This window comes from Lutra lutra, chromosome 3, assembly GCF_902655055.1.
Source record: "Lutra lutra chromosome 3, mLutLut1.2, whole genome shotgun sequence".
Classification (NCBI taxonomy): Eukaryota; Metazoa; Chordata; class Mammalia; order Carnivora; family Mustelidae; genus Lutra; species Lutra lutra.
Genome location: NC_062280.1, coordinates 70,998,801 through 71,024,241, shown reverse-complemented (window position 1 = coordinate 71,024,241; position 25,441 = coordinate 70,998,801). Strand labels below are relative to the sequence as shown.

At 36.6% G+C, this 25,441-nt stretch overlaps 1 protein-coding gene and 1 pseudogene across 1 annotated transcript in view; both read left to right on the top strand.

Moving 5' to 3' along the window:
• The window catches only part of OLA1 (Obg like ATPase 1), a 180,668-nt gene that overhangs the window by 28,403 nt on the left and 126,824 nt on the right, over positions 1-25,441 (top strand). The window lies entirely within an intron of this gene.
• Positions 6,150-6,462, top strand: LOC125095748 (60S ribosomal protein L37-like; annotated as a pseudogene).

The window sequence follows — 25,441 nt, the reverse complement described above, 5'->3', positions numbered from 1 at the left end:
GCATATGAGTGAAATCATATTGTGTTTGTCTTTCTCTGACTTATTTCGCTTAGTGTTATATTCTCTAGCTCCGTCTTTGGTGTTGCAAAAGGCAAGATTTCGTTCTTTTTGATGGCTCAGTAATATTGCCTTGTAAAGGAGCTTTTACTCTTGAAAGAGCCTGTGCCAGAGCTCCATGGAGTAGGAGTCGGGGGACTCAGATTAGATTACAGTGTTTGCATGCTTTTGTAAGTACCTGTCTAGATAGAATATGTTGTTTCTACTCATTTGTATTACTGAAGGAAATGCAGAAGTATGATGACTCTATCAAGTAGAAAGTCAGTAAAGGATTTTGATGGATTTACTGCCGTAAGAGTTCTTGTCTCTTGCATTTAGAATGTACCTTTCTCAATTTGCTTTACCTGTGTTTATTAAACAAGATACTGGGTCTTTAAAAACTCGTATTAATACTTAAAAATAGTGGCCTATAATATCATCTGCAAGCTCTACTGACAGGGGAGAATGCATGTACTTTTGTTCGTTAACCGTAATATAAATTCTGCTTGGGCTAAGTTTATGACCAAGTACTTTTATAATGTAAAAAACCCCCCCAAAAAACTGAAAAATCAAACTCTTAACTTGGAAAGTGTTATTAATACATGCTGAAACAAAACTTTTTGAAACAGAGCTTCTAATAGAATTAAGGTTAACTTGAAGTGTTGGTTTTCCCTGAAAACCTGAGATGGAGGGAGGAGGATTAAATGTGAAATAAGAATAAGGTTTTTATAAATTTAATGAATAAATTACCAGTTGAGGGAACCAAAACATAACACATTATGATGACACATTAATATAAGTAAATTTTTTAATAAGTGACATTTTAACTTATTGTTAAAGTGGGATGAATCATTTAGAGGATTTAAAGTAGACTTTAAGAGAGAATATCTATTGTAAAAATTTGTTGACAAATTTAGGCAAATTTTAACTAGGTTACTTTATGAAAGCCCTTTTATTGTCTTTTCAATTACTTCTTCTCCAAAGTAGTCGAATGTATCAAAGACATAATATCCATTTTGAACCTTTTATTGCAGGTTGGAAAAAAATTTCTGCCAGATACAGTTTCAGCAGCTTAGGGAATGAGTGTGATGGGTTGTAGGTGGGGGAAGGAGAGCCCAGGTTGGTAGGCTGTCCTTTGGCATTGTCAGTCCTTTCTTGAGTATAAGGTTTACATGGAAGTGGAATTGGTAAGTGCTTGAAGTTCCTAATTTCAGTAAGCAAAGTTGTGCTTCCAAAACACCTAGCACTTATTTTATGCCTGAAAATAATGTGCTATTTATTGTGCTGGAATTTCTAGGATGTTAGATATATGTTGAGTTAAGCATACTCTAAAAAAATTCATACATGTTTTTAGGTTTTCTACCTCTTTGCATGGCCTATTCTTCTTCAGGTGATTGAACAAAACAAACTAATCGTTAACTTTAAAGGCTTTCTTTTTTAAATTTTCTGTGCTTGTGTTGCTTGAATGAGCATTCAGTATTGACACAAAGAATGCCACAAAGATTGGATTTCAGTTGAACTAATTCCATACAAAAATACTTGCAATTTTTAGTGCAATTTAATTATTTTTATGACATCACAGAAGATAAACTTCTATGTGAGAAATGAATATCAGAGGCTAATTTAATTACCTTCAACACAGAAGCTTTACCTCCTATGTTCTTATGTATTTTATATTTGATATCCTTTCATGAAAGGATAAAGGGTTATAATTGAAATTAGGGGAAAAAAGAATAAATATAAATAAATATAAAGTAAAGATAAAATATCTCTGAGATTTTGTTGTGGATCACAATTTGAGAAATGCTAACTAAACCTAAAGTCTATTTTTTTTTTTTTTTTTTTTTTTTTTTTGGCAGGCTCCCCGCTGAGCAGGGAGCCTGATGCAGGGCTCGATCCCAGGACCCTGGGATCATGACCTGAGCCGAAGGCAGAGGCTTAACCCACTGAGCCACCCAGGCGCCCCATAAAGTCTATTTTTATTTTAACAAAGATACAGTACTCTAAGCTCTCTACAAATATTAACTCATTTATTCCTTTTAACACCTCTTTAAGAATAGGTACTATTATTATCCTCATTTTGAAATGAGGAATCCAAAGAGTAGAGGAATTATAGTACTTGCCCAAGATTATGTGGCTAGTAATGGTTAGAAATCAGATTTTATTTTTTTTAATTTTATAATGAAAATTTTTTTCCCTTTTTAAAATTTAAATTCAGTAAATTAACACATAATGTATTAACAGTTTCAGAGGTTGAGGTCAATGATTCATCAGTCTTATATAATATCCAGTGCTCATTATATCCGTGCCCTCCTTAATGTTCATTACCCAGTTACCCCATCCCCCCACCTCCTTCCCTACCAGCAATCCTTTGTTTGTTTCCTATAATTAAGAGTCTCTTACAGTTTGTCTCCCTCTCTGATTTCATCTTGTTTTATTTTTTCCTCTCTTCCACTGCATCCTTTGTTTTGTTTCTTTTTTTTAAAGATTTTATTTATTTATTTGACAGATCACAAGTAGGCAGAGAGGCAGGCTGAGAGAGAGGAGGAAGCAGGCTCCCTGCTGAGCAGAGAGCCAGATGTGGGGCTTGATCCCAGGACCCTGGGATCATGGCCTGAGCCAAAGGCAGAGGTTTTAACTCACTGAGCCACCCAGGTGCCCCCTTTGTTTTGTTTCTTAAATTCTACATATCAGTGAGATCATATGATAGTTATCTTTCTCTGATTGACTTAAATACCTTCTAGTTCCATCCATGTTGTTGCAAATGGAAAGACTTCTTTTTTTTTGATGGCTGCGTAGTACTCCAAGAAATCATTTTAAACTCAGTTCTAATTACAAAGTTCTTGCTCTGTGTTGGACTAGTCTGTTAATCTATGTTGAGAATTATCAATGCAAATAAGTCTTTTTTTTTTTTAATCACAAACATTTTTATTTGTCTGTGAGCTCTTGAAACTTTTCATCTGTGGACCCACTTTGAGGAACACTTAGGTAAATTCCAGAGTAGTTGCATCAAAATTTGTCAGTTCTAGATCAAGCAGTTTTCTTTTTTTAAAAAGATTTTATTTATTTATTTGAGAGAGCAAGAGCGCACATGCAGAAGCGGGGATGGGGGAGGGACGGAGAAGGAGAGGGAGAAGCAGACTCCCTGCTGAGCAGGGAGCCTGACATGGGCCTCAATCACTGGACCCCAGGATCGTGACCCGAGCTGAAGGCAGACGGACAGTTAAATGACTGAGCCACCCAGGCGCCCCAGGTCAAGCATTTTTCTAATGATACCCAAATTCTATAATAAAAAGGCAGTGGGATATTATTTTATAAAATTACTAAAGGGTATGGGATGACTTTATTTAGAGAAACAGATTTATGTGGCTTGGATTCTAGGTATACATGTTGCAGACTCTTAACACTTTTAGTAACAAAGGTAACAAAACATATTTCAGAAAAGAGAACACATTCAGGTTTACTCTCACACGTTCTTCTGGTATTTTCACTTTGATTTATGAAGGAAATAAATAGACAAGTGGTCAGTAGCCAAGGTCCTGGCAGTATCTGTAGCAGCTTTCATTAATCTTTTAGATGGTAGCTTCTTTTTGGAGGTTGTGTGGAGCTCACATGTAACAACTGACTGCGTGACTAATGTGATGTGTTCTTTGTTCATAGCAATCCTGTAGGGGAGGGAATATGCCGTTTTAAAGATGAGAAAATGGAGGCTTAAAGAGACTAGGAAATTAGGCCATAATTTACCTAACTGATGAGCAGCAGAGCTGTTATTTGAATTCAGGTCTGCCTGAAATGATGCGGCTGGCAGCTCTTAAAAATCTACAGGTAGTTGGATAGTTATATTTTTGAGATATATATTCTCTTCTTTGGTCTGAGTGTCAAACTGTTTTTGAATGTTGGTTATGTGGTAGATAATCATTCTCCTACTTAATTGTTTCCCACCCCCAAAGTATCTTGAATGTTTCAAATTGTGCAGAAATTTTTTCTTGGATCAGTTTTGTGTGTGTGTGTGTGTGTGTGTGTGTGTGTCTGCCTACCTGTCTACCTCCTTTCCTTTCCTTTCCTTCCTTCCTTCCTTCCTGATGTATAGTTGATAAGTTGTGTTATTCTTTAGCTGACTGTTTTTCAGATTTTTTGAGTCACATAGAACATATTTTAATGGTTTATGTGATTTTAAAAAGTGGGAATTTTCAGACTAGAGAACCCAGAAATGGACCCTCAACTTGTGGTCATCTAATCTTTGACAAACCAGGAAAGAATATCCAATAGAAAAAGGACAGTCTCTTCAACATGTGGTATTGGAAAAATTGAGCAGCCACATGTAGAAGAATGAAAATGGACCAGTCTCTTATACCATACACAAAAATAGACTCAAAATGGATGAAAGACCTAAATGTGAGATAGGAATCCATCAAGATCCTAGAGGAGAACACAGGCAGCAACCTCTGTGACCTTGGCTGCATCAACTTCTTGCCAGACACATCTCCAAAGGCAAGGGAAACAAAAGCAAAAATGAATTGTTGGGACTTCATCAAGATAAAAAGCTTTGCACAGCAAAGGAAATAGTCAACAAAACTAAAAGGCAACCTATGGAATGCAAGAAGATACTTGCAAATGTCTTGACAGGTAAAGGGCTAGTATCCAAGATCTATAAAGAATCTATCAAACTTAACACCCCAAAACAAATAATCCAGTCAAGAAATTGGTAGAAGACATCAACAGACGGTTTTCCAAAAAACGTGGCCGTACAAATGACCAACAGACACATGAAAAAATGTTCAGCATCACTTGGCATAAGGGAAATACAAATCAAAACCACAATGACATACTACCTCACGCTGGTCAGAATGGCTAAAATAAACAACTTGGGAAATGACAGATGTTGGCCAGAATGCGGAAAAAGGGGAACCTCCTACACTATTGGTGGGAATGCAAGCTGGTGCAGCCACTCTAGAAAACAGTATGGAGGTTCCTCAAAAAGTTAAAAATAGAACTGCCCTGGGGCACCTGAGTAGCTCAGTCAGTTAGGCATCTGCCTCTGGCTCAGATTGTGATTCCACAGTCTTGAGATAGAGACCCACATCTGGCTCCCTATTTGGTGGGAGGGTCTGCTTCTCCCTCTGCCCCTCCCCCTCCACTCATGCTCTGTCTCTCACTTTCTCTCTCTCAAATAAATAAAATTAAAAAAAAAAATAGAACTACCCTATGATCCAGCAATTGCACTACTAGGTATTTATCCAAAGGATGCAAACACAGTGATTTGAAGGGGCACACGTACCACAGTGTTGATAGCAGCAATGTCCACAATAGCCAACTATGGAAAGAGCCCAGATGTCCACTGACAGATGAATGGATAAATAAGTTGTGGTGTTTATATATACACACACATACATATACATACACATACACAATGGAATATTACTCAGCCATCAAAAAGAATGAAATCTTGCCATTTGCAATGACATGGATGGAACTGGAGGGTATCTTGCTAAGCAAAATAAGTCAATAAGAGAACGACAAATACCATGTGATTTCACTCATATGTGGAGTTTAAGAAACAAAAAGGGAAAAGGAAGAAAAAAATAAGATAAAAGCAGAGAGGGAGCCAAGCATATAAGATTCTTAACTCTAGGAAATAAACAGGGTTGCTGGAGGGGAGAGGAGAGGGGGTGGGATAACTGGGGGATGGGCATTAAGGAGAGCACTTGATGTAATGAGCACTGGGTGTTACATGCAACTGATGAATCACTAAATTCTACCCCTGAAACTGATAGTACACTATATGTTAACTAAATTGAATTTAAATTTTTAAAAAAGTGAGAATTTCTCCCTATTTTTGACATAATTAGCATCCATTTTGGATAAACTGCTCTGAATAACTATGATTGTTTCCTTTGCTGATGATGTAATTTTAACTGTAGAACAGATATTCTTTCCTCTGTGAATAGTCTTTTTAAAATTTTTTTTTAACTTTTGGTTTTTCTTACTGGACTTTACCATTGAGAAAGAAAAATAACAGTTTCTGGTGTTTGAAGAAATACTAACATTCTAAAAAACATTAACATTCTAAAAGTTATTTAATGGAGCTCTTTCAGCTTTGCTGTGGAGACAAGATGACAAAGGGGACATCATTGTTTGGAAAGCATCTAAATAAGAGTCACACGTTGTGCCACTGCTGTGGCTTGAAGACCTACCACCTTCAGAAGTCCACCTGTGGCAAATGTGGCTATCCTGCCAAGTGTAAGAGAAAGTATAATGAGCGCCAAAGTTAAAAGATGAAATACCACTGGGACCAGTCAAATGAGGCACCTAAAAATTGGATACAGCAGATTTAGGCATGGATTCCATGAAGGAACAACACCTAAGCCCAAGAGGGTGGCTGTTGCAACATCCACTTCATCTTCAGGATTCCAGTGATTAGTCACACATAAAAGTTCTGGTTTATTTAATTTTTTTAAAGATTTTATTTATTTATTAATTATTTATTTATTTGAGAGAGAGTGAGTGAGAGAGGGAGGGCGTGAGAGGGGGAAGGTCTGAGGGAGAAGTGGACTCCCTCCTGAGCAGGGAGCCCGACATGGGACTTGATCCCAACTGAGCCACCCAGGCACCCAAATGTTCTAGTTAAAAAAAAAAAAAAAAAAAAAGTTATTTAATGGATTAACTGCTTTTGAAAATCAAATAGGTATCCATTATACTTAGTGTATACCACTTTTATGGGAAATTTTGTTATGAACATCTGTTGTAAAAAGCTAAATACCATTTATTAAAATTTTTTTTTTGAAACTCATCTACATTTCCTTAACAGGTTATTAATATAAGCTGAAGGAGCTTTTTAATTTTTTTAGTTCAAAAAATTGTATCTATTTATCTGTTTTATTTATTTATTTACAAGAAAGCTCTGTGCCCAATGTGGGGCTTGAACTCACCACCTTGAGATCAAGAGTTGTATGCTCTACCAACTGAACGGACCTCTGAAGGTGCTTTTTTAAAATTTAAAATTTAGAACAAATAAAACCTAAGCCTTCATTTACTTTGGAGCAGAAATGCAAGTATATGATGTTTAGGATGTGCTTTTCAAAATGGTACCTTAAAAATTAGTTACTGGTTAAATTATAGTAAAGATAATAATGGAAGGGAAACAAATCAGAACCATGTTAGCATAATGCAACTATTTTTTCTGCATTTCAGTCTGGTATTTGAAGTGGAAAGAGTGTGGGTTTTGGAATCATAAACCTGAAAGTGAATATCAGCCCACTTTCTAGCTATATAATTGTGGAAAAGTAACACGGTGTATTTGAACTTCATTTTCTCATGCAAAATGGGGATCGTAATACTACACTTATTTTGGAGTTCACAGATCATTCTATGTCAGTGCGTATAGAATTATTTTTAATGTTGCTACATTGGTGTGTTTTATTTGGTGAATATACATTTTAAATTACAACACATTTTTTTCATTAAAAAATTTTTTTACGGTAACATATATATAAAATAAAGTTTATGTTTTAACCATCTTTAAGTGTTCAGGTCAGTGGCGTATAGTACATTGACGTGTTATGCGACCGTCATCACCATCCATCTCCACAACTTTTTCCATCATCCAGAGCTGAAGCTCCATACCCATTAAATAACTTCCACTTCCTTCCTTCCCCAGTCCCTAGCAGCTACCTTTCTATTTTCTACCTCTGAATCTGACTACTCTAGGTACCTCATATAAGTAGAATCATACAGTATTTGTCTTCTGTGGCTGGCCTATCATGTTTCATTGCTTTGTCATTGTCCACAGTATGGAAATACCAGAGTTCATTGAAGTACTTCCTATTTGTGGGCATTTATTTGTTGTCCCAGCTTAGTTGAGATGCAATTGACATACAAGATTGTATGAGTTTAAGGTATATAATATGATGATGATACACTTACATATTTTGAAATGATTACTGCAAGAAGGTTAATTAACACATCTGTCACCTCACATAATTATCTTTTTTTTTTTTTTGTGGTGAGAACACCCAAGATGTACTCTTTTAGCCACTTCCATAATATAGTGTTGTTAATTCTAGTCACCATGCTGTACATTAGATCTGTAGATCTTACTTATAACTCAAAGTTTGTGCCCTTTGAATAGCAATTCTCCATTTCCCCCACCCCAGTCCTAGAAAATCCAGTCTACTCTGTTTCTCTGAGTTCAGCATTTTTAGATTCCACATAAAAACAAGATCATACAGTATTTTTCTTCCTTTGTGTGCCTTACAATTCACTTAGCATGATGTATGGGCATTTGTTATTTCTGATTTTTTTTATTGCAGAGAATATTGCTAAGGGACATTATTTTATAGGCTACTCTTTGGTATATGTGTGGGTACTTCTTTAAGGGATATGCCTGGAAGTGGAATTACTAAGCCAAAGGGTATATACATTTAGAATTCTAACAGATACACCCAAATTCTACCCCTCCATTCCATGGGATATTGATATTTTAAAATTTTTATTTTTTGAGTAATTTTAGATAGGTTTTACATTGGAATAGATAAAATGCTTATATGATTCCAAAAGAAAATTGACATATTGGGTATACATTGAGAAATCTTGTTCCTACCCACATTCTGATAGTTTTGTTTTGCCTTCATAAGTAAAGGCATTTATTTGTTTCTTGTGTTATTTTTTAGAGCAAGGGTTAGAAAACTTTAGTTTTAGTTTTAGTTGGAAAACTTTCGTGGCCCAAATAGATATTTTGCTCTCTTGCATGTTTTTCCTCTGAATTTTACATTTTACTTTAAAAATGTAAAAATCAGGTGCCTGGGTGGCTCAGTGGGTTAAGCCTCTGCCTTCGGCTCAGGTCATGATCTCCGGGTCCTGGGATGGAGGCCCGCATCGGACTCTGCTTGGCAGGGAGCCTGCTTCCTCTTCTCTCTCTCTCTGCCTGCCTCTCTGTCTCCTTGTGATCTCTCTGTGTTAAATAAATAAATAAAATACTAAAAAAAATAAAAATTGTTGTTAGCACTAAGGGTCATACAAAAATAGGACTTAAGCTGGTGCTTGGGTGGCTCAGTTGGTTAAGCGACTGCCTTCGGCTCAGGTCATGATCCTGGAATCCCGGAATTGAGTTCTTCATAGGGCTCCCAGCTCCATGAGGAGTCTGCTTCTCCCTCTGAATTTCTCCCCTCTCATGCACTCTCTCTCTCTTTCAAATAAATAAATAAAATCTTTAAAATAAAACAAAACAATTTCTTTAAAAAAGGACATAAGCTTTATTTTTTATTTTTATTTTTAATTTTAATTTTTTATTAACATATAATGTATTATTAGCCCCAGGGCTACAGGTCTGTGAATCGCCAGGTTTATGTACTTCACAGCACTCACCATAGCACATACCCTCCCCAAAGGACATAAGCTTTAATTTGTTGACCTTTGTTTTAGAGTTCTTTACGCAGTACAGATACATGTGAGTATATTAATTATATGTGTTGTCCATTTTGAAAATATTTTTATCAATCTTTTCGTTTGATTTCTTTTATTACTTTTATACTTAAAAAGTTCTTCCCCGTGATCAGGTAAATATTCACAACTGTTTTCTTCTAGTTTATTTTTCTTTTTTTTGAAATATGGATGCAGGTGCTTGGGTGGCTCAGATGGTTGGGTGTATGCCTTTGGCTTGGGTTGTGATCCCAAGGTGCTGGGATCGAGTCCCGCGTCGGGCTCCCTACTCAGCGGGGAACCTGTTTCTCCCTCTGCCTCTCTCTCTCTCTCATGAATAAATAAATAAAATCTTAAAAAAAAAAAAAGAAATATGGATGCATTTATACACTTGTATACACTTATATAAGCAGCATGTAAATCAAAGTATAGAAAATTTGTGTCACTCTTCTTTGTTTCCCACTCAGGGTAATCACTATTCTGACTCCCATCATCATTGATTATGTTTGCATATTCTTTTTTTTTTTTTTTTTTTAAATAGGGAGAGGAAGGGGGCGGGCAGAGGGAGAGAGGCATGGAGCCCGACACAAGGCTCGATCTCATAACCCTGAGATCATGACCTGAGCCAAAATCAAGAGTCAGACACTGAGCCATCCAGGTGCCTCCATGTTTGCATGTTCTTGAACTTCATATAAATGTAATCATATGTTCTGTATTCTTTAGTGCCTTCCTCCTTTCAGCATAATGCCTGTGAGATTCAGCCCTATTGTGTATTGGCATTGATAGTTTGTAATTTTGTTAAGTCAGAAATTTGCATTTTATTCACTTCAGGGCTGATGTGCAGGATTATGTCACTTAGTTAACAGAGTTGATTCTTTAGCAACTACATGTCAATACACTGAATGGATTTGAGTGGGGAAGAGGTTTGGGGCAAAAAGAACAAGTAGAAGATTTTTGTAGTATTTCATGGAGGAAATAAGGACTAGATTTCAGAAAACTATCAGCTGAAGAGAAAAGCAAATTTGAGAGACTTCGTGAAGAAGGGATAGGACTTAACGATAGGCTTTTTTTTTTTTTTTTTACATCTCCTATTCAGGAAGTTTTCCTGACATTAGACTGTTTGACAAAGATTCAATATACAATAGGGAAAACAGCAACCATCTTATGATAAGGAAATGCTTTTGAAACTCATACATGCAGTAACTTCTGATAACATGTTTTGTTAGGAAAATGATTAAGTTTTTCTCTAGAGTTTAGTGAGTCAATGTGACTTACTTTTATCAATTTTTAGAAGCAGTGTGACTTCCTTTTGTTAGGTGTTTAAAGCTTTGAATATGACGAGGCTGTTGAGTTCACTGCATCCTTGGCTTTTCAAAGCTGACATTAGAAGTTTTGAAGTATTTCAACAAGAAGCTAAGGTGTTTGTGTGTTACCTGAAGGACGGGCAGCACTTCCTGCACCTACTGTTAAGATATTTATAGACAGGTGCTTCCAGATAGGAGCTTGTAGGCTAGAAACAAGAGTTCTGCTTTCTGAGCTATGGGACAGTTTGTTCCCAATTTAGAAACATACAGGAGGTTCAGGTTTATAGAAATGTTAATTATAAAGGATATCATTTATGTTTATAGAAAACAAAGCTTCAAGTACATTTGATGATCTTCAGCTAAATTGGTATGTGTGTGCACACATGGGTTTGCGTGATATTGGTGGTAATGGTGGACGTACGGGATTCAGTGTCCTGTTCCTTCCTGAGTTCTCTTCTCCAGTTGCTTGTTCATTATTTTCTGCGTGTGGATTTATTTTGAACTCTCTGTGTGAACTTCAGTTCTGTTTATTATTTTGTTTTGCTGACTTCTAAAAGGAATTTTAACTGTCTTACAATAAAAGACAAATACATTAAAACAACAGGAAAGTGATGAAAGCCATTAATGAAGAAAGAGAATTAAAGGGAATAGGGTGCCTGGATGGTCGGGAGCCTAGGTACACAGTAAACACATAACCCGTGCCGAGTAACATACTGACATTGAGAGGAAATTTTACCGCTGAGCATTGTGGCAGCTGAGGCAAAGAGAAAAAATTATAGGTTGTCTAATTTCATATGCATCTGGTATATATCAGAAGAGATGCCCTTTCCTAGCTCTAAATTGTCATTTAATGCGTCTTTGTAAGAGACCTGAGGCAAAGCCCTTGTGCAGTGTTTTCTCTTAGTTAGCATAAAAAGGCAGTAATCTGGAAGCAATCTTCTACCCTTCTTTATAAGGATGGATAAAAACAGAGGCCCTAGAGTTAGATTATTTTTTTTTCCTTGAAGTATTTATCTTTTCTGGAGTATTTACCTGTGCTGTTATACAGCAGTACAGGTTTTTTTTATTTTATTTTATTTTATTTTATTTATTTATTTGTCAGAGAGAGTGAGCACAGGCAGACAGAGTGGCAGGCAGAGGCAGAGGGAGAAGCAGGCTCCCCGCTGAGCAAGGAGCCTGATGTGGGATTCGATCCCAGGACGCTGGGATCATGACCTGAGTCGAAGGCAGCCGCTTAACCAACTGAGCCACCCAGGCGTCCCACAGCAGTACAGGTTTTAACTCCAGTTCGTACAAGGGCTAAAATGTAGGGAATCTACAGGACTATGGAATTAGGATGTGTTTAAACTGCCTCTTCAGAGCATGACCAGGGTTGACAGTTGTGACCAAGCACGCAGGTGAATGTTAATGCTGTTAGCATGTGTCTGAACTGTTGGCAGTTTATTTTGATTTCCAGACAAAGGGATGTGATTATTAAGCACCTAGTATATGTTAGGTGCTACAGTAGATTACTTCTAATTTGTTATTCCTTTTAATCTTAACAGTTCTGCAGGATTGCTACTATCCCAGTTGTACAGATGAGGATATCAAGAGTGAAAGGTTATGTCCTCTTCCTAGAGTATGTAGTTGGTAAACTGGACATAGGACACATTTTCATTCTTTAAAGTTCTTTTTCTTTCCAGTCTTTTACCATACCACACTGCTTTCATACATTTTTAGATCTGAGTGTTTAGAATCTATATTAAACATGTTTAAGATCCATGTATTTGTATGTAAGAGAGGGAGAAGATTCAGGTAGTTGGTGTACATTGTTTTTCAGAGAATACTTAACCTGCACAGTATATAGAGCTCAAAGAGACAGGTGCTGTGCAGTAATTTTTAAAAGAATTAGGTTATGGTTTTTGTTATTTTGTTGCTCCCAGATATTTACTGAGTGCTTACTATGTGCCAGGCTGTATGCGAAGTGCTTTATGTGAATAATTTCATTTGATTCTCAGAACAACTCAGAAATGGATACAGAGAGGTTAGGAAATTTGCCCAACCTTACACGGTTGGTAGAAGATATAGTTGGGGGTTGTATTCAGTAAGGCAAGTCTGACTCTAACATCTGCATTGTTAGCTTTTGTACTAGTTCTGACCAGTAGAAATATATTGTTAGCCATAAGTGTGGCTATATATGTAATGTAGCATTTTCTGATAGCCACATAAAAAAGATAAAAAGAAAAGGTGAAGTTAATTTTAATGATCTATCCAAAATATTTATTTCAGAATGTGGTCAATATGAAAAATTATCGATATATTTTTTGTGTTGTCTCTGAAATCTGGTGTGTGATTTATACTTAGAGCATATCTCCATTTGGACTAGCCACATTTCAAGTTATTAATAGCCACATGTGGATAGTGGGTACAGTATTGGAGAGCTCAGCTCTACCCTATACTCATAAGAGGAAATGAGAAAAAGATACATTGAATTGTTGATAGATTTTTGAAGAATAGAATTGGGTCAGGGGAGAAATGGGTGACTTCCCTTTTTTACTTTAGACTCTTGGCTTTTTTTGTTTTTTTAAAGCAGACATGTATTATTATGATTTTTAAAGCATGAAGAATTTTCTAACTTAAATACTAGTGTAAGGTATTCACAAATTATTCAAATAAGACCCTCTAGAGTTCTGTATTAAAACAATGAATAATACCTGGGTGGCTCAGTCGGTTAAGCATCTGACTCTTGGTTTTAGCTCAGCTCAATCCCACATTGGACTTCCCACTCAGAGAGGAGTGTGCTTGGGGATTCTTTCCCTTTCCCTCTGCCCTCCCACTGCTTGCTCTCTTTCCCCTTCTCTAAAGTAAAATAAATATATAATTAATAATATAAAAAAAAAACAATGAGAAGATGGCTTTGACCTAGAACGTTGTGAGTCAGGAGTTGTCAGGGATCTATTTCTATCTCTGTAAAATGTTTGATTTTTAAGCTGGGCTAATCAGTATTGTTCTGCCAGGATAGAAATTTATTCTCAGCTAACTAAATTAGTGGATTCTGTTGTTAAAGAAGTTATTTCCTTGATTATTCTCAGAGCATTATATTTGTGTAGTCTCTTCCGCCATAAAGTGATACTTGCATTTCCAAGAAGTCTTAATGGAGCACATGTAGGATGTAGCATAGTGAACATGCATGTGTGTGTGTGTGTGTGTATATATCTGTCTCTCTGTCTGTGGTGTTGAGGGGAGGAGGGAAGGCTGTGGGGGAAAGGCAGGACTGTCCTTATACATCTCTTTGTCCTAGTGACAAATGAATTTCTTTGTGTACAATTAACTCTTCCCCATTCTCCATATTTTTGGTGAGGGGATATTATCCAACTTCTTTCTACCCTAGGAACCTCAGGGAGCCTTATCTTTGCCCTTGCCAGGTAGAGCCAGGAGTTGGCTGCTTAACCTAAGTTGGATTTGCAAGATAAAAAGATTGAAGGAACTCATTCATAATTCAGTATTTCATTTCATCTGGCTTTCCCCCCCCAAGAGTAAGAATGATGATAGGGAAAGAAACACAACCTTTTAAATAGATTCTTAGCAATTTTATTATCTTTATGTTAGTTTTTTAAATATGCACGATGTAGAATCACCTAAACAGAATTCCTTCGTTAATTTGTCAAAGCAGAGGGAAACCCTTGCTAGTCATCCCCCACCCAGCCCACTGCTGAGATCTAATCGATAACTACCTTTTTGATACCAGAAAGTGTTCCCTTATATTAGATTGAATTACATATAATTTAGGTACAAAAACTTGTGCTTTAGAAAAAATGAGCTTCATTCCATTTTACATATAAAATTGTAATTTTTAAAAAAGATTTTATTTATTTATTAGAGAGAGGATGCACAAGCAGGTGGTAGGGCAAAGGGAGAGGGAGAAGCACACTCTTCATTGAGCAGGGTGCCTGATGTGGGGTTTGATCCCAGGATCCTGAAATCATGACCTGAGCTGACGGCAGATGCTTAACTGAGCCACCCAGGTGCCCCTAAAATTGTAATTTAATAATGTGCTTATACCCTTGCCCCCCTTATACCTTATGAGTAGACAGTTTTGGTTTTATCAGATTTCTCTCTACCTTTTGATTATAAATGGCCAAACAGATGCTATTATTCAAAAAAATATATTCATTATATTTTAAAAATTTGTTTATTTTTTATAATTTATTATTTTTCTTTTAATATTTGTAATATATTTTCATTTCATTTTTTTTTTTTTAAGATTTTATTTATTTATTTGACAGAAAGAGAGCGAGCGCAAGCCAGGAGAGAGGCAGGTCCCCGCTAGCAGGAAGCCCCATATGGGACTTGATCCCAGCACCCTGGGATCATGACCTGAGCCAAAGGCAGCCGCTTAACCAACTGAACCACCCAGGTGCCCCGATATTTTAAAAATTTAAAATGACATGCTTATCATAAACAAAATAGAAAATAAGTGTTCACAATAAAATTTCATATTTACCCCTTGTTCCCAGTCTCCAGAAGTAATTACTTTTTTTTTTTAAATCCAAAGAAAGGATGTATGCTTATTTTCTTTTCCTGATTATATGAAGGAGTATAGCTTCTATTTGAATTTACTTTTTAACATTTATTTTCCTTAAAAAGAGTTTTCTTTAGTAAGTAGAGCATTTCAGTTTTTCTAATAACCGATAATTATTTTGTTGTTTTTGATGTCATTTCTTTTTATTTTGAAAGATTGCTGCAGTTTTATAATACGTCTGTCTCCCTGCCTTCCCCTGTAGTATAATTTTAAGTTCTTGACCAATTTCACTTCTCTCTGGGCCTTCACTTCTGTTAAACTGGGCAGACAAAATTCTTACAGAGATAGAACTAAGACTGATCCATGTACATGATTTCTGTGCAGATGGTTAGAATTTTTGACCAGGGAAATAAAAGCCCTTATCCTTTCTCTTTTGTTATTAATGACAGATGTGTCTTCATTCTGTTTTGTATTACTGTTCCTCTGTATCTCTTTGGCTTTCTTACGTCTAAATTGCTTAGCTAAAGCTTTACCAATAAGATTCCGAAGAGGTCCTTTAGTTTTATTGTCTTGTTTGGTAAAAGGATGAAGGTAGCACTGATGGAAGAAATAGGTTTTAAGTTGCCTTTCTAGTTTATATGGAATTGTAGCCCTCAAGGCACTACAACTTTATTGAACTGCTAAATGAGAAGGTAAAAATGCCTTCATGTAATTGTCTTCCCCTTTTAGGTTAAGTTAGGTGTTTATATGTTTTGTAAATCACCTTTAATTACCACGCACATAAATTACTGTTTTCAGGAGCACACCTCCCATCCCCCCATAAGCATATCATTTAAAAGTTTAAAACGAGTCACACATTTTTGCCTAGACACAAATTGCCAATATAAAATGGTCTTTGATTGTATCCTAATATAATGGAGTTTGTTTCTTTGGGTCCTGTAATTTTCTTTTTCAGCATTATTTATTAAATTAATCTAGTATTGGATTGCAGTAAACAATCTGACCAAAAAACATATGTTTTCTTTGTTTCTTTGGTACAAATTCAATGGGTTAAGTAATTATGCAGTGGTTCTCATCTACATATACAATGCATTCTAATAACCAACTTCTGTTTACTATGGAAAATACTGCAGCAGTAGGAAACTGTTCCTTCTCCTTTGCATTGTAATATCATCTTTGAAGCCACTATTTAATCTACTAGCTTTTTACAGTTTAATTGCTTGAATATATCCTCATACTCATGGTGGTCTTATATCTACTTGAGGTGCTTGAGTCATTCTCATTTTTTTCTTCAGTGTCTTTTCTGACATGCTTCAGAGGTCTTGTTTCCCATCCAGCCAGCTACATGGATTCTTTTAAAAACTCTTCTCTCACTAATGAGTTGAAATTACTCAGGATGTGAGGACAATGTCTAAGGTCCTGGAGAGTCTCTTGATCCTTAAACATCAAATTTTTTTTTTTTTTAAACATCAAATTTTGAATGACATTTTTCTTAGTTGTCAGAACACTGTCAAGTTAAAAATTTAAGTATTGAGACTGATTTGGTTTTGAAAACCAGTGTGTTCATTGTTATACTCGTGTGAATGAAATCAGATGAGCACTTGTGTTTTATTACAGTGAGTCTTCAATTTCCTTCTAACTTGTCCTTTGCAGAGTTTACATTGACACCCTTAAACCAGCCATTGTATACCACATACAGTATTTCTACATCAGTGACTTAAAATTTTGAGCTTATGGGTTCGTAGTGCCACTTACCAGCCTGGGCAGTTGAAGGAAAGGCAGGGCTTCCTCTAAGGGCCACAGGCTGTGTTGCAGCAGTGATTCCTTATAACCAGAGATTTCCTTTCCTCTTTGGTAAAGTCGTGATGTCCCTCACAACTCCTAGACTGGCCACGAGTCTAGAATTTATTTGTCCAAGTCCATGCTGTTTCCTTCCTGATCTATCTTCTCCTCTCACCCCAATTCTTTTTTTTTTTAATTTTAATTTTAATTTTTTTTAAATTTTATTTTTTATAAACATATAATATATTTTTATCCCCAGGGGTACAGGTCTGTGAATCGCCAAGTTTACACACTTCACAGCACTCACCATAGCACATACCCTCCGCAATGTCCATAATCCCACCCCCCCTTCCAACCCCCCTCCCCCCATCAACCCTCAGTTTGTTTTGTGAGATTAAGAGTCACTTATGGTTTGTCTCCCTCCCAATCCCATCCTGTTTCATTTACTCTTCTCCTACCCGCTTAACCCCCCATGTTGCATCTCCTCTCCCTCATATCAGGGAGATCATAAGATAGTTGTCTTTCTCCGATTGACTTATTTCGCTAAGCATGATACCCTCTAGTTCCATCCACGTCGTCACAAATGGCAAGATTTCATTTCTTTTGATGGCTGCATAGTATTCCATTGTGTATATATACCACATCTTCTTTATCCATTCGTCTGTTGATGGACATCTAGGTTCTTTCCATAGTTTGGCTATTGTAGACATTGCTGCTATAAACTTTCGTCTCACCCCAATTCTGTCTTGCTATCCTTGCTCCCTCTGTGGGAGGGAAGAGGGAGCATTGCCTGACTGACCTGGACTTGACTGACTGACTTCTTGCCATAGGACCTAAAGAAGATCCCACTGTATCACCAGACCTTGAGATATTTTGCACTTCACATAAGTAAGGAGTTGGGTTAGGGGAAGGTGGTTTTATTCCTCTTTCCTTGTATCTGAGATGACAGGGACAATTGTACCTACCTTCTGTTCAGACCAGTTGTGAAGGTCTTCTCTCCCATACCAACCAGATTATCAGGTGGGTAGAACCAAAAGTATGGATTATATGTTAATTTGTAGCTTTTTTGGAATAGTGTTTTTCTCTACTTCCCAACTAAATTTATTTTTCAAATGTTATATAAAAATGTTGTGAATGTGTAGGGGATTGCATGTATTCCATCCATGTTCTTGTATTTCTTTAAAGCAACATTAAGGAAAGGTACTACAGATAATTTTAAATATACAACCATAGTCTAATCACCATTGTATGATTTCTTTTTTAAAGATTTTATTTATCTATTTGACAGAGAGAGAGATCACAAGTAGGCAGAGAGGCAGGCAGAGAGAGAGGGAGAAGCAGCCTCTCCACTGATCAGAGAGCCCGATGTGGGGCTCGATCTCAGGACCCTGAGACCATGACTTGAGCCGAAGGCAGGGGCTTAACCCACTGAGCCACCCAGGTGCCCCACCATTTTACCATTTTGGATATGATCTGCTATTTATACATTCATGGTTGTAGTTATAGGAAAGAATTGATTGAGTATAGGGAAGGGAATTTCTTGAGTTAGGAGCCATGATCTCTTGGTAGATCATATTACCCCTGTTTTGGGAATGAGGAAACTGTGTTTCTGGGAGTTTAATAAACTTGTCAAAAATCACACATTTTCTGAGTGGCAGAATCAGGATTTTTAGCGAAACCCATGCTTTAACTGGAAAGTAAAGAGGAAGAGCTGGGTGACTTTTGTAATAAGGAAGCAGCTGGAGAAGCCCCAAGAGTGTGACTGTCCTTGCCAGACAGTTATTAGGAGAGAGTGGAGCAGCCTGAATGCTCTGGGTGATGGTTCTCGTACCTGGTTTGCTATACTCCTTAGTGTTTTGTAGTTAATCTCTTGAGTTAAAGTTGATGGAAATCAAGATAAGACTATAATTTGAATTTGAATTTAATCCTTCTTTGTTATAATTCCTTTCTCTCTCTCTCTCTCTCTCTCTCTCTTTTTTTTTTTTTTTGGTCAGCCTTTCTTTGCTAATATTGTAATTCACAGATGAGAATTTAAAAGTTTGCTTCATTTAAGAAGCATCAGGAGACTGACCTATTTTACTTGCAAATGGAAGGTTTATACTGAGTATTTACTTAGAAGGATTATTATGTTCTATGTCTTTTCACTATGTCTTTGACTTTTCACTATGTCTTTTCACTATTCCATGTCTTTTCACTAAATGATTTGGATAATATATTGTTAGGAAATCTAAAAAAGGAAACAGTGTTATTTCAGATAGTGTACTTACACCTGGTGTCTGTGAAAATTACTACTCATTCATGTATTGTATGTCCACTTCTCTTTTGATAACTGCCCCATACCACCTAAAAGCAGAATGGTAGCTAATGTTTACAGAATGATGATGGTATCCCTTGACAGTTGGTGAAGGGAACCATTTTGCCCAACATTTCCCCATTTTCCCATCATCTCCTTTCTTGATCTTTACATGACGTGAATAATAACAGGTACTATTACCAGCCGCTTTATTTATTGAGGATTTGTGTGTTACAGGCAGTATCTAAAGGCTCTATTATTATATCTGTGACCTCCTTTACACTCTGACATGATTTACATGAAGTAGGCACTACTGTTCTCATCTTACATACTATAGAAACATTTAGAGAGGTTAAGTAGCTTGAGTTAGTTGTGGCAGTACTGAGAGTTGAATCTGGGCTCTTGTCTAAAGCCTTTCCTTTTAACTACTATCTCTCATATATTATGTGCATTTTTTAGTAAATTGACTGTAACATCCATGGTCCATGTTTTAAGTCTGTAGTCTATTTTACCTTAGAACCTCATTACTTAAAGGAAACCTTCACATGTTTTGAACCTAAAGTAGTCATGGTAATTACTTTGATGTTCATAAGCACTTCTAGGGATAGAGTTCAGAGGGAAAGAGATCATGTTCAGTCAGTGAAGTTGTAATTTTGTTTGGTTTTTAAAGATAGATATTATGTGTCGGTTTCTTTGAAGACAGTTTATGTATGATAAGGGAAATGCAGCTTCCTTAAGAAAGTAGATGCTTACTGTTAATTAGCATCAATTTATTAGTATTTTATCTGGAATTTTAAAAATTGTGTTTAAAAGTTACAGGAGCTTATTTTTACTTAGGCTTTGTCTTCCTCCTTGGGCGTGTGAGTGGGATTATATTGACGTTTTCCTAGGCTAAAGTTGGCACAATAATGAGTTGGCTTATTAGCTTCCTTTAGAGGTTGATAAAGATACATTTTGGATTGTTTATAAATTCATAGATTTAAATATTTGTTATGTTTCAGTTCATTGCAATTCTCATCCTTACTGATAATCAAGTTTTACCATTTTTGGCAAAGGGAGCCTCTTCAACTTGGCTCCTGAACTCTGTTGATATCACGCTGGTAGTCTTACAGCTTTTTCCATCCTGCCCCAGGTCTAGAAATAGCCAAGTGTCCTTAGAACCCTGAATCCTTTTTCTAACTGCTGTTGTCTTTTTCACTCAACTGTCTCTCTTTATAGCCCCTAGAGAAATTCATTTTTATAAAAAAGTATGCAACTTTTCACTCCCTTCCCCCAAATGGATAAGTGGAATATTATCTTAAAAGAAGTTGAGATTAATAATCTCTAAAGCAGCAGTTCTCAACCTTTTTGGTCTCCAGACTCTTTTATATTCTTAAAATTATTAAGGGCTCCCAAAATTTATATTTATGAGGTTGATATCAATCCATATTTAACATATTAGAAATTAGAACTAAGATTAAAAAATTATTTCTTCTTAATGCATTTTAAAATAACAATAAAACCATTGTATGTTAACATATTTTTGAAAAATAATTATATATAAGATTTTATTTTTTTGAGAGAGAGTAAAAAGAGAGGGAGAGATTGAGAGAATGAGTGGGAGGAGGGGCGAAGGGAGAAGCAGACTCCCTGCAGATCAGGGAACCTGATGTGGGACTCAGTCCTAGGATCCCGAGATCATGACCTGAGCTGAAGGCACCAGAAAAATAATTATATTTTTTAAAGCAAAAGTGTTAAATGAGAAAAGTGGGATTGCTTTGTATTTTGCTAATCTCTTTAATATCTGGCATTGTAGAAGATAGCTGGATTGTCATACTTACGGATTTAATCTTGCAATATGTTGTTTTTGTTGAGATACATGAAGAAAATCTGGCCTCAGATATGTGGTTAGAAAAAGGAAGAGTATTTTAATAACCTTTTCAGATAATTGTGAATATCATTATTATTTTTAAAAAAGACTTTATTTATTTATTTGACAGAGAGATCACAAGCAGACAGAGAGACAGGCAGAGAGAGAGAGGGGTAAGCAAGGCTCCCCGTTGAGCAGAGAGCCTGATGTGGGGCTCGATCCCAGGACCCTGAGATCACAACCTGAGCTGAAGGCAGAGGTGTAACTGAGCCACCCAGGTGCCCCATGAATATATATATATATATTTTTAAAGATTTTATTTATTTATTTGACAGAGATCACAAGTAGGCAGAGAGGCAGGCAGAGAGAGAGGGGGAAGCAGGCTCCCCTCTGAGCAGAGAGCCCGATGCGGGGCTCGATCCCAGGACCCCGGGACCATGACCTGAGTCGAAGGCAGAGGCTTTAACCCACTGAGCCACCCAGGTGCCCCTGAATATTATTTTTTGATAGTACATTGAAACTTGGCAAATGGAAGGTTCTTTTTTTTTTTTTTTTAAGATTTTATTTATTTATTTGACAGAGATTACAAGTAGGCAGAAAGGCAGGCAGAGAGAGAGGAGGAAGCGGGCTCCTTGCTGAGCAGAGAATCCGATGCAGGGCTCGATCCCAGGACCCTGGGATCATGACCCGAGCCGAAGGCAGAGGCTTTAACCCACTGAGCCACCCAGGCGCCCCAAATGGAAGGTTCTTAAAAGTTAATTAGAATGTAGAATTTACAACTATAGCAGTGGGCTTTCGATACTTGGTTACATTAAAGTCCGTTGGTGTATGTTGTAGTTTGAGTGGCTCTTCAACTCATGAATGCAGTTAGTAATTTGGAAAATACTCATTCTCAGTGATGTTGCAGATCTTTGAAATCTTGACACATTTTCATTATACAGTATCAAAAAATCACATCTATTAATATCATCACAGATCTCAAGAAAAGTCTATAAATATTGGGAAGCTATCAAGCTTCTGGTGGCAGATACAAGTTTTCCAGAATTCTGGTTTTCACTCAGGCCTGGGTTTTATCATTTGCCATAAGATGGCTGCCAGATACCAAAGATTAAATAACCACGGTTTGAATGTCAGTCGTTCTTCAAGTAGAAATCATGCTCCACAAAAAAAGTAGCTAGTAATTCTAGTGCTTTTTCTTGACCACCATTGTAATTTGGTATGCAGCAGAAGTGTTTTATTTGTACTTCTGTCTCCTTGTCCAACATATTAAAAAGATGTGTGCCCAAGGGTTGAGATTTAATAAAATCAGTAGTCTTTCCTATTTCAGTAAGGACATTCTTTTAACCCACTGAGCCACCTAGGCGCCCCCTCAGTAAGGACATTCTTTTAAAGATTTTTATTTATTTGACAGAGGGAGACACAGCAAGAGAGGGAATACAAACAGGGGGAGTAGGAGAGGGAGAAGCAGGCTTCCCACTAAGCAGGGAGCCCGATGTGGGGCTCGATCCCAGGACCCCAGGATCATGACCTGAGCCGAAGGCAGACGCTTAAGCCTGAGCCACCCAGGTGCCCTTCATTAAGGACATTCTTAAGTGAAACTTGATTGCTCTGTGTGTGTGTGCGCGCGCGCCTGCGCTCTTGCACACACAGAGCAGTGCCCGTGCACACACACAGCTCAGTGGATACTAGAGCAGTTCAACATTACTATGTTGATTCATGCTAAGATTCTGGCAGTTTTTGGTACCATTGATTTTGTACCATGACTGCAAATGTAAACACAATTGAGAAAGGCAAATAACATTGTAGTGTTATTATGAAGTAATGTTTTGACCTTGCAGACCCCTGCAAGGGTTATGAACCACACTTTGAGAACCAGTGTTCTAAATTTTTTGAAAGTGCTCAGAAGTCTTGGGGCGCCTGGGTGGCTCAGTAGGTTGAGCCGCTGCCTTCGGCTCGGGTCGTGATCTCAGGGTCCTGGTATCAAGCCCCGCATCGGGCTCTCTGCTCAGCAGGGAGCCTGCTTCCTCCTCTCTCTCTGCCTGCCTCTCTGCCTACTTGTGATCTCTGTCAAATAAATAAATAAAATCTTTAAAAAAAAAAAAAGAAGTCTTTATGAATCTTCCTATTTTCTCATCTTCTGTTAATACAATCTAGATTTCTTCAAGTTCTACTGTTCCAAGTAAATGAAAATAACTTATTACTCAATTTTACCACTTTCAGCATGCCTCGGTGGCTCAGTAGGTTAAGCCTCTGCCTTCAGCTCAGGTCATGATACCAGGGTGCTGGGATGGAGCCCTGCATAGGGCCCCCTGCTCACTGGGGAGTCTGCTTCTCCCTCCTCTGCCTGCTGCTCCCCCGGCTTATGCTGGCTTATGCTGGCACGCTCTCTGTCAGATAAATAAATAAAATCTTTTTTAAAAAAAGTTTAGATTCTTAGATTAGGGTGGTGGTAGTAGTGGGGAATGCTACCCACTTTTTGGACACTGCCATCTGTTTCATTTTCTTGCATCAATGAGAAAACACCTCTAACACTGCAGCCTAATGAAGACCTAAAGAGCTTGGGTTTGTGTTTGCTTTTATGTGGAAATTTTTCTCCAGCACTGAATAATAGTACCCAGATATCAATTAATAAGGATAGATTTAAAAAAATACTTGAAAATATTTTAACCTAAATTACTAAATTGTAGAATACATTGATCATATGTCAGCACACAGGCAATATATTAATGCATTGTCTCATATAAACATTCTTAACTTGGTATCAATCACAGTTTGTCTGGCTCAGCTCACCTTTTTAAGGTTGAGAATATTATATTTCCCTATACAAGAAATCTTCTAGCTGTTCAAGATTAAAGCAGATATTCTGGCAAGATATCATAAAAATGTTATGAAGAACTTAAGAGCTTCATTCAGTATTTTCTTTTTATAAACCACCTGTTGTCTTATGTGCACAGTCTGTACATTTGAACAAAGTGCTCATCACTTGTCAGCCGTCAGTGGCAGCATAGAGATTTGTGGTACTTGTGTTGCAAGAAGTTCTTTTGTATTTGTGACATCAGCTTTGTTTTATACAATTAAAGTATTACACGCTAGAATAATCTAAATTGCAACCACTAAATGGTGATGTAGTTGTTCTTGCCTTGAACTGAATTTGTTTACTGATTGTATGCAGCTATCGGCTACTGTTAAACTTGACAGTTTCATAAAAATTTCCCCCTTACTTTGGTAGCAAATCAAGGTGGTTATATTATTAAAGGTTTTCTCGATTTTAAAATTTGCCTTCGATAAATATTACATTAAGAGATAAAATGTAGAAGGCCCCACCTGTGTAGAAAATCTTTCAATTATACTATTTGATTTTCAAATGAAGTTTAATACTCCTAATATGATACATTCATGATCACTTTAATAATGTTCTAATTTTTAAATTCCCAGTTAAAAGCATTTTGTAGTCATTTTTATTCATTTTCTTCTGTTAAAAGGAACAAAGTATAACTGTTTGATTAAGACTTAAGATTGATACTAAAATAAATATTTAGACTATTAGATAACTTCTTTTATACTTAAGGTAATATTAACTTTACACAGCAGTCTGGATGCTTAGAGAACTTCACCCATGGATTCTAAGTAATCTGAATTTTTTCCCTTTGGTGTCTTATTAAATAATTCTGGTTATAATTTATTTAAGTAAGTTAATAGCACTAGTATATTGACATTATTTAAATTGACAAGTATTTTCTTTAGATAATTTTTTTCGGTGAACAAAATTTAGAACTAATGGAATAAAATTACTCACTTAAAGCAAATTTATCTTGCTTTAATTTATCCTAAAAAGCTTTAGGAATGTCACCGTTCACTTTTTATTTTAATAATAAGTAAAAGGTATAGTACATATAAGTGTTTTTTCCAAGGTAGCCAGTGGTATATCTCTGCAATATAATTGGCTTGCTACCCTTTGACAATAGTTCATATACAGAAACTCTACATGAGCTCAGTGATTCAAAAGCAGAAAACTACTTACAAATAAGGCTTTTTTGTTCTTTTTAGAAATAGTCTGAATTTAAATGGGAACTTTATATTTGCAGGAACAAAATTTGGAGTTTCATTTTCACTGCTTAGTTGCTATGATATGAGTGATAGAATATAGTGGACATTAGTGTATAAGTAAATGATTAGATGAGTCATAAGATGGAACATCTGCCTCAGAAGGCCTCTCAGACAGCATAAGTTATGTTGCTGAAGTCTCTAATCAGTGCATC